Source organism: Aphelocoma coerulescens, chromosome 3 (assembly GCF_041296385.1).
Source record: "Aphelocoma coerulescens isolate FSJ_1873_10779 chromosome 3, UR_Acoe_1.0, whole genome shotgun sequence".
NCBI classification, from domain to species: domain Eukaryota; kingdom Metazoa; phylum Chordata; class Aves; order Passeriformes; family Corvidae; genus Aphelocoma; species Aphelocoma coerulescens.
The window spans coordinates 102723782-102743611 of NC_091016.1; the positions used below are offsets into that span (position 1 = coordinate 102723782).

A 19830-nucleotide genomic window follows, 5' to 3' on the forward strand; every position below is an offset into this window, starting at 1 on the left:
AAAGTTACTTAACCACCTTGAAAAGAATTTATTGCGAAAATTAGGGGTATATTTGAAATAGAGCTATTAATGAAAACCACCTCTTTTTTAATAACAAATTATAACTATATTGGTGACTAGTTTGATATTTTATTCTTAATTCTTCTATTTCATTTCTTTGAAAACAGTATTTTTTTAACCGTATATGTCGCAAACAATGACACCCAACTAATGTAAGTATTTTGCATTTTTCAAGTGAATGTAGTTCAAAATTTCAAATAACATTCATTTCTTTGTTTTGACTAGATGTAGTGCTTAAGACCTTCTGTAAAGTGAGTCCCTTGTTTAGTGACTTATTGATTTAGATTTTAAATGAGCTGCTTTAAAAGTTATTTGCTGATTGTAGTTCTGGACCCCAGATGAAGTAGAACCCTTTAATATTAGTCTCAAAACCCTCTGTCTGTGCAGATTGGTTGGGCTAAAGCCACGTGCGAACTGAACGGGGTTTGTGTGCTCTTCCCTCACGGCAACAATATCTTGCTTGCCACATGACAGTGCCAGGTAGTATTAAGACATTCCAGCACTTAAAGCTCTTCTGAAATGATTCCACCTGGACTCTTAGAAGCTGTTGGGCATTTTAACATTAATTTGGCAAAACACTGAATAAGAAATTCACTAAACAACAGTGGTGTGCTCAGGTGGGGTAGCCACAATATAGATGTGTACAAAAGATTTTTTCATTTTAAATGCTTGGGAAAAAAAAAACATTGTCATATATGCTTACGTTATAATGGAATCATATAAATGGCTTGGGTTGGAAAGGACCTTAAAGATAATCTACTTCCAATACTCCTGCTGTGGACAGGGGGAGCTTCCACTAGACCAGATTGCTTAGAGCCCCATCTAGTTTGGACTTGCACACTTCCAGGGATATTCACAGCATCTCTGAGCAAGCTCTTCCACAGCCGCACTACCCTTGTAGCAGAGAATTTTTTCCCTAATATATAACCTAAACCTACTCTCTTTGTTTAAACCTATTCCTCCTACATGCTCTTGTAAGTAGTCCCTCTCCATCTTTTTTGTAGGCTCGTGTGTCCTACAGGTCACAAACCACCAAATTTGAATAAGGGAGTCTTTGTCCTATATTATAATGAAACAGATGAAAGAGATGACTGTGCACTAAGAGTTAAGAAAAAGTTACAATCACATGGGTGCTGTAATAAATTATTAAGTTAACATTTCTGTAATTCCAAGATTAACAGAAGATGGAAAATGTGTGTGGTCTCATATTTTCCAGTTAAAAAGCAAATAGTCTTCAGGTGATGAAAAGCAAACTAGTGAGATCCAAGTTATATCAGAAAGGTGGTAGCCACAATAAAGATTTTTTTAAAGACAACTTAGTCAAATCTAAGGGATATTAATGAAAATAACTGTAATTTATCAGAACTATAGAACAATAAGCCAGAAGAGAATACTAACAATAAAAACAGGGTCATAAACTTCAAATAAATCGCACAATAATGTCAGGCACTTCCAATAAAAACTTTGAGACCTAAAGATAGAATTTTACCTTATAGTTTATATCCCAAGGTCAGCAAAGTGGAGTATATTGTCCTACATTCTGGAAGTGGTCTCTTTATTCATTAACAGTAGGGAGCCATTTAAAGTGACTTACAAGTAGGTACAAGGCTTGGTTCACATTTAAACCTGTTAAAGAAAACCGTAGTTGAGTGAAACACGGCATTGTTTTCTCTTCTTCAGTAATCCTACAAAGCATTCATAGCCTGGAAATTCAATATAAAATGTTGATTTAACTAAGCTTTTTGTATTAAAGCCAAATGAAAGGCAGATAACCTGAGTGGCCAAAAAAACCACATATATATATAGAGAGCAGTTTGCTTATTCAAATTGTATTTTGATACAGGTAATGAGGCTTCTAGTAAATTAATGGGTTTGCATTGTAGATACAGGGATACAGATTTAGATGTCAAACAGAAAATTCTTAGTCCAGTTTTAATTTTGTACCATGGCAATGTACTACAAGAACTTTATGATTACTTTTAGGTTTTTGAGGCTGAATTGAAACAATAATTTAAAAATTCAATGCTGCATCTTCATTATGTCTTCATTAAGAATGAATCTCTGCTATCCTTTAAAAAAATCTGTCCTATACCTGAATTTCTGGTATTCTGAAAAGTCTGTTTAAGTCTGTCATTAGCTTGGTGTTCTGACTTCTATGAAGCTGTTTTTCTAGGCTGCTCAGTTCCTTGAATTTTTAAAATTCTCTGGAAGTCAAAAAAATAGTGTTTTCAAATACAGTTGTGCAAAATAACTCCTGCCCAGTGACTTAGGTTTCCAATTACATGTATTTTAATTTTTTTAAAAAATGAAATATTATCACTTATGTTACCTACCTGGAAGAGGAGAATTCAGCAAACATGAAAATACAACCTGCACATATGCTAGGTATAGTTAGTATAGCATCTTTGCTTTTAAAAGTTATTTCAGGAATTAAGAATTCAAAAGCAGAAAAATGTAAATTCTGTGGGTGTCTGTGTGCTGCTAACTCTTGCATTTTTTAGCCTATATTGCATGAATCATAGCAGTGTTGGTATGTTTGTGTTTCGCAAGTTTAAAGAAAGATCAATTAGATCATCCCTCTAATTAAAGTATGTTTCAATTATATTTAAAGTGTCCTTGGATAGTGTTCTTTGCAATTCAGATTTTTCTAATCTAAAAATATGCTAGAAATTAAAAGAAAATAAAATTTCTATTATTTTATCAGCCCAATTAAATAGAGGAAACAGCTAAACCCCATTGTGTAAACAGTCAAAATTCATAAAATCCTTCTGAAGACCAGCATCCCTTGAGCTAAGTGTGGAAAATACTTTTAGAGCAGAGGAAATACCTGAAGATTCCCATGTTAGCATGATGCAAACTGCAGAAGCTACTGAAGCCACCCACAGTGCAGCTGACCCACAGAAATGCATAAGTGGAAGTGACAGATCGTGATGTTTTCTGAATGTTTTGGTTAACAGTTCTCATACCAACTTTCATCAGAATTTTTTTTGGAGGAGTGTAAAATAGTTGTTGTAAAAATATTGTGACTTGGGAACAAACTTTTTTATTCATCTTATTTTAGCGGGATGTGTTTAATCAGGATCTGATTTTTTATTTTTATTTTGTTTCAATTTGCTGTTATGAAATGCTAACCTCCCAGGTCGGGAGTTCACTCTGAGGCTGTAGTAGTTCTCTTTTATTTCTTTAGATAATCATTTCAGTAAAAAATAAAGGGCCAAGGGGAACCAACTGCAGTCTCATCAAAAACCAGGAGCTATTCATTATCCATTAGCAAATAGCACGAAAGGGAGCTGTGGAAGAGGTTCTGATCCCTCAAAATGCGGAAATTAAGATTTATCATATTGTGAATAATCACTACAATACTGGGAGAATTTCTTTAATGCAACCACTTAAAGAGGAGCAATCCTAAGATGTAAATCAATTATATAATTTCTGCTAAATGTAAGTACAACCTTTTGCAGACTCCATGCTTAATTGAAGACTGACTATACAAAACAGCCAAGAGCAATTCATATCTCCTTTACCCAGTTATAACAGTGGTTTAATTTTTTAGTACAACTTAAGCTTTGTTTCTCACTGAGCTAAGAAAGAGTGGCAGACTGATTATTGAGGTAAAAGTGACTGTGTTAGCTCAGAGGTATAAATAACAAGATTTGAAAGCTTATGTACAGTGTAAATTGCAGATGTGTCACAAATTTTATTTCTGATATCGTTGGGGCTGTTAGGATGACCTTGTGTATTCAAATGCTTTGTAAATAATTAAAGCTTGCAACTTATTTAGAGGAATCTTTGTTCAATGTAAGTGTTCAGACGAGTTATGAAACATTGCTTTTATTTCAGCTGGTTTTGGTTTACTGGCTCTGAGAGTGAGTAATAGTGAGGACAGTTTTTTTTCTTTTAAACTTTTTGGACTGATTGAATCTCACTCATAAGACATGTTGTCCCCATTTGTCAATGTGACAAACTACGTGCCTCTTAAAATGGAGCTATGCATAACTCTGGCAATTTTGTCTTGATAACTTAAATGTAAGAAAATAAGGAGACATTTAAGTGATCATGACCACTGTAAGACACGTCTAAAAATTTTGACACGTTAACAATTGAACTATGATAAAGATCTGACAAGAACCACCTTTATCTTGCTTTATTTGGTCGAAAGAAAATTTAACAGCATTAGAATTTATGCTTTGGTTTCAAGAGGCATTGAAACCTAGAAGCCAAAAATAAATTTCAAATTTATTTTTGAACTATCACAGCAACAAGAAAAATTAGTGTGATGATGCAATGAGAAGTTCTTTAAAGAGAATACAGTAATAAGAGATTTTGATTTAAAAAGTGTGCCAGAAAATGGTGATGAAAAAGAAATTTTCACACCTGTAGAATCATATAGCCAGAGTGTGCCCAAAACCATTACCATTGCTATCACAGAACATGATTGAGGAGTTTATTATCATTTTGCTATAGTAAATGGAAACTAATAATAAAATTTTATTGTTAGCTTACAATGGCAATAAAATAATTGGAAAACATCGCTTCCCTCTTGCTATTTTCTTCAGATGAAATACAGTGAAAGTGATAGCACTTGCCTATACAGACATGCAGTAAACCTGAGAAGTAACCAGTTGCAAGTGGTTTAATTGTTCAGGTATAGAAATAAATAGAAATTTCTACTTAAACCCAGTAAGGAATAAGGTTTTTCAAACATGTTTGTCCTTTACTTTCTGATATTCTTTATCTCTTCATCAGCAGATTATGAGTAGTAAAAAGAAGGACCGTATTAAAATAATTTTAATGCCATAAACTTGGGAATGAAAACTTGAAAAGACAGAGACAAGTTATATTATACCATTATTTCTCCAATACATCTGCAATTTGTCATGTTCATAAAATACTGCGTCATGTTCATAAAATACTTAGAACACAGTATCTTTTAAGTTCTTCTCTGTCATTACCAGTAGGTATTTCTGCTAGACTTGGTGGGTACCTTACTTTTTTGTATCAAGCCTTTATAAATTCTTTGGTATCACTTTATTAAAGACTAGGGGGCAGGGGGAAGTATCTGCCCTCACATTTTGAAGGAGCAATGCAGATTTGATCATCAGTTTCCCTTTTCAGCATATATCCTTTAAATATATTCTTTGCACCATACACAGTCAAACCAAGAAATATACTTACAATGAAAAAAGTAAAGGTGCAATCTTCATTTGGCTGTAATTTATGTCACTAGTTACATGAGCCAGGGATGACTCATTTAAGGTGCAAAATCTGGCCTTTAAACAAAAGACAGATTTTCATGTTGTGTTAAATGAAGAGTATTTGTTTTTAGCCCACTGGATTGCTACTCATTCATATCAGAAAACAGAAGAGATTCAGAACCTATTTAGAGTACGTTTTATAATTTCTAATCTCTGCATATCAACTCAGTTGCATCCTATCTCCATGAAAAATGCTGTTGTTAGAGTTCATCTTTACTCTTTTCATATAGCTTATTTCCTATAGTTTTAAAGCAAAAACAGTTATTGAAAGAAATTATATAGTTCATGTTGCATATTTTTCACAACTTTGTTGTTAAAAACGTGGAGAAAAAATTCTGTCAAATTTTTGCAATTTCCCTCTATGCATTTTCTTTTCCAGAAGGCTCAAACCTATCATGCATATGTTAAAATTAGCCTAGGGCCTAGGAAATTTGGCAGGGAAATTGTTAGAACAGTATTTCACAACCACCTGCACTTTCCTGTTGTGAATTTTATTCCAATTGCTAAAAATATACTTGCCATTAGCAGTGATTTTAGAGCTATCAGTGTATCATCAGTGCAGGCTGGAACTCTGAGAGAGGACAGCTAAAGAGAAGGACCAGTGATTATGACGTCCTTGTTGAGAGTTCTGTTTTCATGTATGCAAAGTACTTCCTGCAAGCAGGGAGCCGCACTGCCTTGGAGTATTATTTAGAAATGGTCTGTCTGAAAAAATAAGAAAGAAAATCTGAGTAAAATCCAGAAAGAAGCACAGACACTCCTAAAGCTCGTGCAACATTTACCAAAAAGGTGGTTATTGGAATGTCAGGTAGGAAAATCAAGTCACAAAATAGTTTTCCTTTAAAAAGGAATTCTACAGTAACTTGAAATTTATAATATAGCTTGTATGTTATGAATTTGACTTGGCAAACTAATTTTCAGACTAGAAATTAGTTAAAATAGGGCCTGGAAGAATTTAAGTTAGCTTTAGTAATAAATGCCAGTAAGCAACTTTCAGTGATGAAATGTTTTTCTTGTCTGATTTGTTTTTTGTTGGGTGCACTGCCATGTATCAGTCATCATCACATTCTAAGTCACACTATAATCTTAGATCCTATTTTAGCAAAAAGCAAGTCAGTACCTGGCCAATAACTGATTTGTTTATAGAATTTGCAAACATTTGGAATTGCATATACTAAAAGGAAGCATTTTGGTTTTAATTCTTAGATTCAGCTTTTTAATTCTTAGGAAGTCCTAATACCTCCTCATTTCCCAGGACAGTTCCATACAGCCGTGTGGGCTCAACCATTTTTTGTTCATATCAGTGCTATTTTTTGCCTGAGCTGCTGTACAGCAAAGAATTAATGCTCTAATAAATAGGAATGTGCCTGTTTTGTTTTAGGTTCATTTTGCGGAGGAGGCATTGCAGGCTTAGCAGCTCCTTATGTAGCTTTAGCCTACCTTTGCAATGCAAATTGGACAGGTTGCTACCTTGAGCAAAAATCTCACTTGGGGATTTGGCTGTGCCCTGGGTTAAATTAACAATTTAGGCTGATAACATCTCTGAAAATAGGTCATAAGCTTTCAACAAGAGAATGAGAGCTAGAGTAGGGGCAGTACCTTGCTGGTGTGGTTAATGCTACAGGGAAGATACACCTTTACTGAAATACTTGAAACATCTGTGTTCATTTAATAGGTTACTTGGGTGCTACATAATCCTGCTTTTAGGGCTTCAGTTGCTGAATTTTTTACATGATTCTGCCTCACCAAGGAGCAGCCACAGCTTTAAAAACACATAGGGATTTATTATCAGCTGAAAAATCCAGGTGCTGGGTTATGGGGCATTTGAGCATTTGTGGAATTGGTTTCCATTCATCTTCAAGATAATATCATATGAACTAGACTAGAAATACCAATGGCTCTAAGATTGCCTCTTTCAAGTAATTTCTGAAAACATTTTCAAAACAAGTTTTTGTGCATTTTTTATTTCCTGTCTACAAAAACCACTGTGTTCATCTAATGGGAAAAAAAAGTCGTAAGAAAACAGGAGTTTTTCATCAATTCTTAGCTAAAAAGTAAGCCATGGGGATTTATACCATACCAGAGTTGACTTATGTAACTTGTTTTAGAACAGAGTGAATTCAAATTCAGTTCAAATAAACACAAACTTACGAATTAATGGAAATCCAAATGAATGATTTGCAAAGCCTAGTCTTCCATGGCCCTTTTTCCTCACCTTTTGTTACATAGGGTAGGATCCATGCCTCAAGGCTCTTGCAGAATAATGTAATAGGCATGGATCTGTTACACTGTTGTACACATTTATTCTTTATGTTTCATTATGTAGTTGTCTATGTATAGAAATTAGGGAAAAATTGACTCAGTGTGAAATCTGACCTGTGGGTATATATTTTTCTTGAAGAATCAGTGTTACGATCCAGTTTAAACCCAGAAAAGCAAAGCAAGCTAACTCTCTGTGCATAAACCGGAAAGAACTTAGAAGGTTCAAAATATTCCCAGAAACGAGATTAAAAACAAATGAGATTAAATGTTAATGCCAAAAAATTGATGTATTTTATTTAATAGTAGAGAGGCAAAGAGATGGGAAGAGAAAAGAAAGAAAGAAAGAAATAGAGAAAGAAGTGTGCGTGGGGGATGGGGGAACAGGGAGAGGTGACAGGGGTTAGGTGGAAGCAGATCACCCATCCGAGGGCCCCAACGATGTCTCGTTGCTCCCCTCCATCTGGGCTGCTGGTGGTGAGGGTCCCCTGTCACTGCCGTGGCCACGCCGCCACACTCCGCCACGTGCCACCACACGCCAGAGAGTGCAGAATCCCGTGGATTAATATACACTTTGAGCCAGGTGGGAATGCCCACGTGTCTCTCTTGCAAGGTCTGGCTTGACACACTGTCCCTTGCAACACTGAGGGTCTGTTGCATCATCTCTGGTGCTCTGGTGCAGGGTCTGGGGACCCCTTTGAGGAGGGCCCCTGTGATGGGCCATGTCACCCCTTCTGCTGTGGACAAGCTTCCCCCACGGTGAGGACCCCTCAGCTGGGCTCCTCTGCACAGTGGAGGATGGGCAGTCACTGCACCTCTGACCAGAGGCATTTCCAACACACACCCAAAGCCTCTCCTCCCCTCTCCTTTGGTGGAGGGTCTGTGTGAGCCTGGCAGCTGATAGCCCTGGGGCTGTGATCTCCACCTTGGAGGTGTTAAGCCTGTGCTTTGTGAATGTCCCCAGCCCTGAGTTGTTACTTTATCTTATCTTCATCAGGGAGCGGTGTAAGGCCTCAGTCAGGGCCCCATTCAGGGTGTGGTAGTCTTCTCTGCAGCTTTTGTAATACAGTTTTAAAAGTCCTTCAAGAAAATGTTTAAGTCATAAAATATAATTTTTCAGTCTCTGACAACCAGGTATCTTTGAATTTGGACCGAATTCTCCAAGAGTTCTGGCATTTGGTGGGTGTCTCCAAAACAGTGATCAAACTGCTGTGCTAAACAAAATCAAGGGTGTGATGGATACTTCTTTTTTTATCAAATGTCTTCTTTTTTAGGTATTCCTCACAAACACAGTTGTTAAAATTAGTGTGAAATTTCTATTTATAGTACAGTACTAATAATAATTTTCTGCCAGTTTACCTGCCTGATGAAATACCACACTATTGCATGAGTTACATTCTGGCAGACAGCAATTATTTGAAGCAAATTCAAGAGCACAAAATGAGACAACTTTTTTCTTCAATAGCACATCATGAATTAACTTTTATAAACATTTACTAACCTAACAGTTATAAATGCAATTATGTTTGAATACAAGTATACCCCACCAAAGTTACATCAAGTTACCTGCCCATTTTATAATTTTTCTTATTTTATTTACAGTTTCTGATTATTCTTGTAACCATTAAATTAAATGTCTCTAGTTAAATTAGCTCCAGTGTGCAACTACAGCAAGAAAATAGATTTGGTTTATCAAGGCTTTATTGACTTCAGGATTGAGAGTGGTTAGAAAACAGAAAGAGAAGTAATCATATAAAATGGCAGTAATGCAATATTCTTGCAAGCATTAACTTTCTGTGCTGTGTCCTTTTGAAATTAGAAGTGTTGACTATGATAGGGAACTGTCAGCCCATACTTTTTCCTGTAACGGTTCCAAGAGACTTAAGTAGATTTAGTAAATGCAGAAATGCAGAATGAGCTAGATTCTCCATTTAAACTCCAGAAAGATTTTTCAACACTAGTAACCTTGGTCAAGGTAGTAAGAGGCATTTCCATACATCAGAGAGGACTGTGTTAGAAAAGTGATTGTCTAAAACATACTTTGTTTATAGTGGAAGATTTGGAAAATCTTAAGAAGTTTCTTGGAAGAATTTTTTCTGAATACTCACATGGGTTAGGACAGATAAAAGTTAATATTCTGTGTTCTCATCTTGGATGTCAGATTTTCTGAATTTTCCTCTTACTTGTTTACAAAATATCAAATGAGTTTAGTGTCATGCTGATGCAGCCTATAGAAATACTTGAAATCTCAAAATATTATTTTGATAGAAAATGGTTTCTCACACAGTTCTGATTTCTGATTTTGCAGAATAAGATATATCTGGATGTTATGACATGGTAAGAGACAACTCTGTCCTCACACAGGACTATATTCTCAAATCATATTGATTTTTGCTATAGTTGGCCTATATTAATATGCATAATTTGCCTCTTTCTCACAAAAGATAATATGCAACTTGCTATTGCAGTATCACAATAAACTTTGATCCCAGATGTCTTTTAGAAGTTATACATTTTAAATATTTAATTTTGATTTTAGATGCACAGAATACTTTAAATCCCCTTCTTCCATACCCCGCACCAGGTAAACTAGCAAAAAAACCTTTCTCAGTGAGAGAGAGTAAGAAGTAGTTCAGGTCTAGCTGATTTCTCCATATTAGTTATGAGTCAGATTGGAGAAAATAATTTATAACTATTAGTGCAGATGATAAGGGTGATGCAACATCACAGTATTGGTGTATTCAGTAACTTTGTTCTTCGACTGTGTAGGACTCTTTGGTATCTGCAGCACTGTCATAGTAAAGTGGAGGTCCCTGACTACAACAACAGTGTATCTGACAGTTATCCCAAAGGAATTCCATGTATTACTCACAGTGGACAGGGTAATTCATTCATTAAATAGAGACCTTACCTTGTTCCTTACTTCATGTGCTTACTAATAACAAGCTGTAGCCTCTTCTATCACCTTTGAAAAAAAAATAAATTTGCAGGACTATGGCAATGTTTAGTCCAATAATTGTTTCCATAAACCTGCTGCTTCTTTCAAGCTTAAGACATCTCTCTGCTGCCATAATGTCTCCTTCTCTGTGATCCCAACACCCTAAATTGCTCCTGGGTATGACTTCATCACTTACTTCAATTTCACTATTTATCTTTGTGAAAGAACTCAGACATCTCAACAGATTAGTCAGTCCCACATTAGTGTCCTGTAGACTCATGTCTCAGACACTGCATTGTTCTGTACCCTCCTGCAGCTCGAAGGAACCTCAGACATCCCTTTGCTTTTGAACAACTGCTTCCTAATTTACAGAATATTTCTTTCTGAAGATACATTTTTATCTGTATTAGGATATGCATCTTAATTCTAAAATGTCTTCTTTTTGAGTTCCTGTTGCTTCCTATATCTGTTCTCATTTTAACAACTTAAACACAAGACATTTTTAGCCACTTATTAACATTCTACAGGCAGTAGTGTATTTTCCTTTAGACAGACCCTTCTGTATATTTTATGCCATATTCTGAATCACATACTGGTCCAATCTTCTGCTGCATCTCTTTTAGTTCACAGTCCCCTGACCTCAGGTGTCTTGTCCTTTCCATGAAATGAGACGAGAAATAAGTAAAATTTAGCGCATAGATGTAAACAAAGTAGTAGGCATTACAGGGGATAAGATATTCCAAATGCTATGAAAAGAAACACTGTCTCTTGTTGAGTGTACTTTGAAATGTGTAGACAAAGTGCTATTTTCTCTTCTGGTGACTGTTCTGATACTTAGTTTGAAATCATCTAGGATTTTCAGAGTTTCATTAAAATGAAATGTTTTGTCTCCATATTTAGTCCCGAAGTTGTTGTGCTTTATTGAATTCTTTGTCTATTGTCTTTTGGAGAGGTTGTTTTAAAGTGGGCTTAGACTACTGCATAGATGACCGTGATGATCTTAGATATTAATGCTTTAAATGAGTGCTGTAAAATTTAAAATTTAAAATGGCAGTGATACTTATGAGGTAAAAAATTGAGTGGAGTATCTTCTCTTAGCTATAATCAATAATTGTAAGCCAAAGGTGGGTAAAAAGGTTACAGTATTGCAGACCAGCCACTAATTCTAAAGGGAATAAGTCTTTTCCCTACAATCAGGAAAAATCAGTAAATTTTATTCTTTGCTCATTTATTATTAGATTTTGGTACAAAAACTGTAGTCACATTTATTCTAAGATCTTTCTATTGAAAACTGTAGTTATCTATAATGGCTTAATAGTAACAACAGCTATAAAGCACAAAATCTTACAAAGGTAAATATATTGGCAAGAAAAATTAAACCTTAAGAAAGGGTTGAAAATACTTTTAATAAGATCTAATAAATTTAAAATTTTAGCTTAAATCATTAAACATATTACAGAGAAAAAATATTTTTGTATTAAGAGTGTATAATATTTTAATTTTAGTTATCAAGTTGTTTCTAAATTTTGCACTTAAAGATCTGTTTCAAATGTATTTAGAACCAATTTAACAAACCTAACAACAAAATTTGTGGAAGAAGCAAACTTCTTAGAACATCAGGCATGTGTTTAAAAGTGACACACATAATTGTGGTACAGAAGATGCCATCGTGGGTGACAAACAGGTGACTGTTGTTTAGAAAACTCTTTCAGTTCAGCTTCATGTCTGTCTCTCCTATGAAGAATATAAGAAATGTCAGGCAACTTGGGTTTTACTCTTCTCAATGCAAGTCTGATAGTTCCCACTGGTATAATAGTTTAATGGTCCCAGAGCATTCCTGAAGCAGCAATTGATTTTAGTCTGAGAGCAGCTGAACTCCCATATTCTTCCTCTATCTCTGACTTATTCATCCTGGTTGTCTCTTTTTCTGCTTCTGGCTGTTCAGTTCAAAAGGAGAGAGACAGAGATGGAAAGTGCTCCTGGCTGTGGGATTTGACACTTGCTAGAGATGTGGGAGGCTTGAACTCTCTGATGCTGAAATTGGCCAGCAGATCAAATTTTCTCCGAGTGAGGGATCTAGACTGTGAAGCATTAAGTGGGCAGGACCACCTCCACCAGGATAACAGCAATACCATGATAGCTGACCGTCTGAACACATCTGTCTCCTTAGACTTCTCCATGGGGCATTCAGAGGTACTTTCTGTCTAAATTAGGGTCACAGGAGAGCTCTCTGCAGACCATAGGTACCAAAGCTCTTTAAAAGAAGCCAGACTAGGGGATGTTCTTGCAAGCCACCCAAATAATTTGTCCCTGAAAAGCAGACCACATAGATTTTTGTCCAAGTTCAGTGCCAAAGTAGTTCAAATGGAGTGGACTTCATCATACATTTTTTTATAAACATTAGCCAAAAGTATTTGGAAACTAAAACCATGCAGTGTTTCTCTGTGCTAAAGAAAACACTTTTTAATGGATAAGAAAAAATAATCCTGAATCACCTCTACTCTTTTACAGAAGTACTAGTATCTACCTTGTTTTTTGAAATAGCAGCATATTGCAAAATGTATCGAATATATGAACAAGGGATTGTAACAAAATGAAAACAAGAGACACCTGAAATGTGATCAAAATGGGTATGAAAATACAAGTTATTTTTTCCATTAAAGTAATTATTATAATCAAAAAGAATATTAATATCAAACCCACTTTTTCCCAGTGGGTTTATAAATGTTTTAGTGATTACATCAAGAAGATTTCAAAATATTGTAGTTCTTTATGCATTCAAATTCCTTACTTTGGATTCATTGACAATTTTCTTAATTCTTGAGAAAGTTACAGTAGCACTTCAGTCTTTACCAGGTAGCCTTCTTAGGGCAGCCATGACATAGATCAAACTAGAAATCTTACCATTTCAATGATTTCAAATCTTACTATGAAATAAAAAAAAACCCAAAAAAATAAAAAAACCCAAACCAAACAACAACAACAAAAAAGTAGCAGTACTTGAAGGAGGCGGGAGACTTTTTTAAATCTGTGTTTGGTAAACATGAGGCTATTTGACCCTTTTGTTCACTAAGATAATATTTTAAAAAATAGTTTAAAGGAGCAGTGAAGGGTGAATCAAAAATAACTTGCCTTTTAATTTGAGTGGAAGAGCTTAGACTTTAAAAAAACAGATGGACTTACTTGGTCTGCAACATGCACGCACAGCGAAGAGTGCGGTAACAGCAAACAGCATATTTCACATACTGTGATGGTTTTGGCTGAAATTGAGTTAATTTTCTTCACAGTGACTGTTACGGGGCTGTGTTCTGAATTTGTGCTGAACACAGGGTTGATAATATAGACATGTTTTTGTTATTGCTGAGCAGAGCTCACACAGAGCCAAGGCCTTTTCTGCTTTTTGTGCTACCATGCTGGTGAGGAAGTTAGAGGTACAAGGTGCCTCTGTGTCCACTAGGAGCAGTTCCCACTAAGCCCGGTCAGCTCTGGACACAGCAGGCTGCGGGGGCCAGCCTCCAGTATCGGAAGGGACCTCAGGGATAAAGGCAGATGGCGGAGGAAAGGAGGCAGGCTCAGCGTTGGGTGAAATCCAGAAGGTTTATTAGACCCCCTGACGGAGGACTTCACCCACCAGGGGTACCCAGCTCTGAGCCCCGAGACAGGCGTGTGCAAGGGCTTTTACGGGGGGGGGGGGGGGGGGGGGGGTGGCAGTCAAGGGAGGGATTACAAAGGGACCAATCGGGGAAGGGAAGGGTAGGGCAAACAAGGTGAGGGACACTTATAAGAACCAATGGCAACGAGGGAAGGGAGGGACTCCTATCCCAGGACCAATCACTTGGCCCCCTAGCCAGAACTTTCTAGATGCCTGGGAGGAGTGGACAGAGCCCTGGGAGGAGACAAAACTGATATATGGGGAGATTTCCATAAAACAGGGAGGGCGCCAACTGGGATATACCAAACACACCGAACTTAAGGGGGGACCCGGACTGAACCAAACAAACACACTCCCACAACAAGGGAGGCTTAGAAGAAACACAGCTGAGACAGATGACTCAAACTGACCGAAGGGATATTCCAGACCACATGACATCATGATCAGTATATAAAGTGGAGAGAAGAAGAAGGAAAGAAGGGTGTCTGGAGTGATGGCATTTGTCTTCCCAAGTCACCATTATGTAAGATGGGGCCCTGCTGTCCTGGAGATGGCTGAACATCTGCCTGCCCATGGGAAGCAGGGAATCAATTCCTTGGTTTGATGTGCTTGTGTGTGCAGATTTTTCTTTTCCTGTTAAACTGTCTTTATCTCAACTCACAAATTCTCTCTCTTTCACCCTTCTGATTCTCTCCCTGACTGCACTGGTGTGAGTGAGCAAGCGGCTATGTGGGGCTTGTTTGCTGGCTTGGGTTAAACCACAACACATTTATTTATCTCTTGCTTTGCAATTGCCAAGTTAACATCAAATTTAATCAGAAATTACTGTAAGACAAGAAAAGACACTGAAAAAAGTTGGGTTAAGGAAAGAGAGATCTTTGGAGGACAAGAGAACTTCCTGTGGCTTTCAGGACAGAACAAAGACTTCCTCTTCTCTATGGGTATATATTCTTTACCCTTTTCTTCACTATGTTAATTCAGTTTTTAGTTACACCTTTCCTTTTTATTCTTCTCTCTCATCCCTTCAGGTTCATGAAATTGCACTACAGTCCACTTAGCTCACTTTGGATTGGATTGTATTTTCTATGTTGTGGTTTAGCTGGGAAGGAATTTCTAATGCCCAGCAGAGCTGCAACATATGGTTTTCATCACATGAGGTTTTATCATAGCCTCTCCTCTCAGTTCAGATCTGTTGGTAGCCCCATTAACCTTTCTGTGAGTATTTGTCTAGTTTCAAGTACTCTTGATTGATAAATGGATTTATATTAAGACTCAATAAAACAAGATGAAATTAAAAAAAAATCATGAACTAAAACAATGAGCTAGTACATATGAAGTTCAGTGTGTGGCAACCACTGGGCTTTTCTTAGCTCTGACAATGTTTTTGTCTTTCAAATATAACCATGTTGACAGCTTGTATCTATTTCAGCAAAATACACAGCCTGATTAGATGACAAACACAAAATGTACACACTGAATTGTTATCCAATTTGCTCTTATTTTACCAATCATCACAGCTAGAATGTTTTTTATGTATAGGAAATCCTAAAGTTCATAGAAAAAAAAAATGACCCTCAAGTCTTAAATTATTTCCTTTTTAATTACAGGACTCACTGGCAGTCAGGAGCAAGCTCCATTTACATACGCCCATGGCCGTTTCAGTTCTCTAAAATCTATGAAGTAAATTGGGAATGTGCTTGTGGAAAACATATTTCCAAAGAAGAAAGAACTTTTAGCTTGGAAAAGAATTTTGATCTATTTGTATTTTACAATAATGTATCTATAGCAAGAGTCTGCTATGTGTCCATTCTGTGCTGGTATCCCAGGGCCAGCTGACTGTGGTATATATGGCTAACTTGTAGGGGGATGTTACCCAAAGAGGTTGTGGTGATATATGCTTAGAGATAAAAAAAAGCTCTGGCAACTGCTTCTAGGTGGCTCTGCTTGAGCTGAAGTGTTGGACCAGGAGACCTCCAGAGAACACTTTCAACCTCAACCATCTTGTGATTCTATGAACTGTAGCCAGTACAAGGTCATGAAAGCTACATTTCTGTTGGGTTCTGTTTACATAGAGGCTGTTTCTGTTCTCACAGTCCACTGAAGTGTAACAGTCAGCCTAGACATTGACTGTATATGTTTTAAAATTCTCACACCAATGCTTCCAAGAAAATAATGCACAGAAAAATATTTTAGCTACTAGAAAGTTATGTGTCAAGTTTAAAGTAGTGGACTAAGTTCTTTATATGGTCATTTGGAAGTCAATTCTGTGTATTTTACAATATGACAGATGGTAGTCTGCATTTATTTAGAGGGAGTCTATTGACGAAATTTGATTGGATTAATGTGTATTAGATGGTTAAAGTTATTGAATCTCTTCTCATCTGTGTAACAGCCTATTTAAATTAATAACTGATTGCTAAGATAATTATCTTTGCCTATAAAAATGTATCCATATAGAACCCCTGATAGTTTAGTTGAGAAGGATTGCTTTTTAAATAATTTCAGCATTGTGATAAAAAAGTTAATATGTCTCCACCATTATTCTTCATATTCTTTAAAGATCTGTTGTGATTGGTTTTCATGTATGGTATGATGGTCATTTTCAGAAAAACACTTATATGGCTAACTATTTATATCAATTTAAAATGTCTTAAATGAGATTTTTGTTTCTATAATAGGTTTTTAATGAATAATAAGGTGGGACTGTTTTAAAGTACAGTCAAGAGGTGGGTTTTATACAATATCTAGCTATTGCAAACTTGAAGTGACAGAGATTCAGTACATGAGGCAGAGGAAATGCCATGTTTTATAGCAGTAGGTAAACTGTCTTTGGGTAATTCGACAATTTTTCGATTGTAGAATATAATTCCTATTAATGCTTATAAGCAGTGTTTAATTACCAAACTGTGCATTTGCAACAGTTCTTTCAGTTATATTTCTGAAGTGTAGTTTTGTCATCTTGCTGACCTGAACTGTTACCTAACATGGACCAGGGCCACACATAATTTTTTTGTGAAACCTTCCTAAGTCCAGTTCAATTCTGAATTGTACCAAGACAGAAGTACACAAGACAAAGAGAATAACTCATACTAAAATAGACATCTACATCCTTGTCAGTTCCTCCTTAGACTCTCATGACTATATTATTCCCACTGATTATGGAAAGCCACTGCATGGATTATAGGTGACACCTAGATGAGTTTAGATGTCTTGATATTAGCTGAGACTCCTCCTGCTTATTACACCTGGTTTACTTTCATGACAAAGTAACCCTCCTAGCTGATCAAGGGAAACCAGTTGGTGTAATCATTTTGGATTTCAGCAAAGCTTTTGATATTGTGTCTCACAGGATGCTTCTGGACAAAATGTGCAGCATTCAGCTGGATAAACACATCATGTGATGGATGAGCAGCTGACTCATGGGTCAGGCACAAAAGGTGACAGTGGCTGGGGCAACATCAGACTGGTGACCTGTGAATAGTAGGGTCCCACAGGGCTCCATCTTAGGCCCTGTGATCTTTCACATTTTCCTAAATGACTTGGATGCAGGACTGGAAGGGGTACTGAGCAAGTTTGCAGATGACACAAGACTGGAAGGAGCTGTTGACTCCCTCAAAAGTCCAGAGGCCCTGCAGAGAGACCTCAGAAAATTAAAGGATTGGGCAATCACCAACTATATGAAGTTCATCAAAGCAAAGTGCTGGATTCTGCACCTGGGATGCACCAACCCTGGATATACAGACAGACTGGGCAATGAGATGCTGGAAAGCAGTGCCATGGAAAGAGACCTGAGGGTCCTGGTCAATGGCAAGTTGAATATGAGTGACCCTGGCAGCCAGGAGGGCCAGCCGTGTCCTGGGAGGCATCAGGCACAGCATCGCCAGCTGGGCAAGGGAAGGGATTGTCCTGCTCTGCTCTGCACTGGGGAGGCCTCACCTTGAGTCCTGAGGGCAGTTTTGGGTGCCACAATATAAAAATGACATTAAACTATTAGAGACCATCCCAAAGAGAGCAACAAAGATGGTGAAGAGCCTTGAGGGGGAGCTGTATGAGGAGCGGCTGAGGTCCCTTGGTCTGTTCAGCCTGGAGGAGAGGAGACTGAGGGGAGACCCCATTGCAGTTACAGCTTCCTCGTGAGGGGAAGAGAAAGGGCAGGCACTGATCTCTTCTCTGTGGTGAACAGTGACAGGACCCAAGTGAATGGCCTGAATCTGTGTCAGGGGAGGTTTAGGCTGGATACTAGAAAAAGGTTCTTCACCCAGAGGGTGGTTGGGCACTGGAACAGGGTCCCCAGGGCAGTGGTCACAGCACCAAGCCTGACAGTTCAAGAAGCATTTGGACAGTGTTCTCAGGCACATGGTGTAACTCTTGGGGATGGTGCTGTGCAGGATCAGGAGTTGGACTTGATGATCCTTGTGGGTCCCTTCCGACTGTTTATTCTGTGATTCTGCATCCTATAAAGCTGTAATTCTTTCTCTAGGGGAAAAGACATAAGCTATCTCAGATGTGGAAATCTAACTACCATGTCTATATATATACAGATTCATTAAAATTTTAATTCTATTTCATTTGAATGCAAATATTGCTGAGTCTTTGGATGTAATGTTGCTTTATTAAAGTCTTCAACATTGCTACATGTATAAGAAATACTTATACACAAGTGCAAACTTTTAGAAAATATAGTAGTATAGTTATCTAAAAATTGAGCAAAATGCTTCCATTCTACTGTACAGCTTGGACTTTTGCTCTTGCACTGAGAGGATATGGACAGGACCATTCCCAGATGAACTAATTCTGTCCCCTCTTAGGAAATTTTTCTTGAAATTTAATTGGGCCCAAGGCTAGCCAGACACACTGAATTCCCCCAAGGTTTGAGAGGCTCAGTCCTCAGATTTTGTGGCAGCCTGGTGATCTTTGAGGAATGGCTAAAGGACAAGTGCAAGTGAAAATACAAGGAAGAAGGTTGATGTGTCTTGAGAGAAGGCATAGGATTCTCTAGGTGTATACAGAACAGGTTTTCTTTGCTCCATACATTTCCTGATGAGATGAAATATTTGGATATCAATCCACCATAAATTATAGAAATATGCCCTCTCCTCATATGCTGTATATTGTGTCTAAGTATATATGTGTATATATATATTTAGTATGTGTTTATGTAGGAAAGGAACATCCCAATTTTAATTCAATATTTTTTATAAACTTGCATTGAAATTTTTTTCACTGAGGCCCTACTGGGAAAGGGAAATGTTACAGAAATGACTGCCAATATATGCCTTCAAAACGTAACTATACCATCAGGATGCAATTAATCCCATCTACCTCCAGGTATTGCAGTATACTATAATTGATGCTACGCTACATTTCACCATCTATCTTTTAAATTATTGACTGGTTCTACTGAAAATTGACATGCAGAAGTAAACTGTCTGCAGTGGATGCTTAATTCAGTGACTTAGAAAGTGGCAAATGAGAAATTAGAAAACAGAAGCAGTGTATTGCAGCATTTACCACCTTTTAATAGTACAACGGATTTACTCTTCTGTTCATGATTTAAATAGGTGTATCTTTCATGCACATCTATTAATCCTGAATTGTAAGGTTATTTCTATATATTAAAATGTGCTCTGAGGCTTCCCTTTCCCCTCCCCATCAGTGGTTCTTTC

At 37.1% G+C, this 19830-nt stretch overlaps 1 protein-coding gene and 1 long non-coding RNA gene across 2 annotated transcripts in view; one reads left to right on the top strand and one right to left on the bottom strand.

Annotated features, from left to right (window-relative positions):
- Positions 1-19830, top strand: part of CSMD1 (CUB and Sushi multiple domains 1) — a 1120396-nt gene that overhangs the window by 437536 nt on the left and 663030 nt on the right. The window lies entirely within an intron of this gene.
- Positions 11148-14153, bottom strand: LOC138107384 (uncharacterized). Its single transcript, XR_011149469.1, has 2 exons — positions 13696-14153; positions 11148-12822 (listed from the first exon to the last, which is right to left on the bottom strand). It is a non-coding gene; the product is annotated as an uncharacterized lncRNA (long non-coding RNA).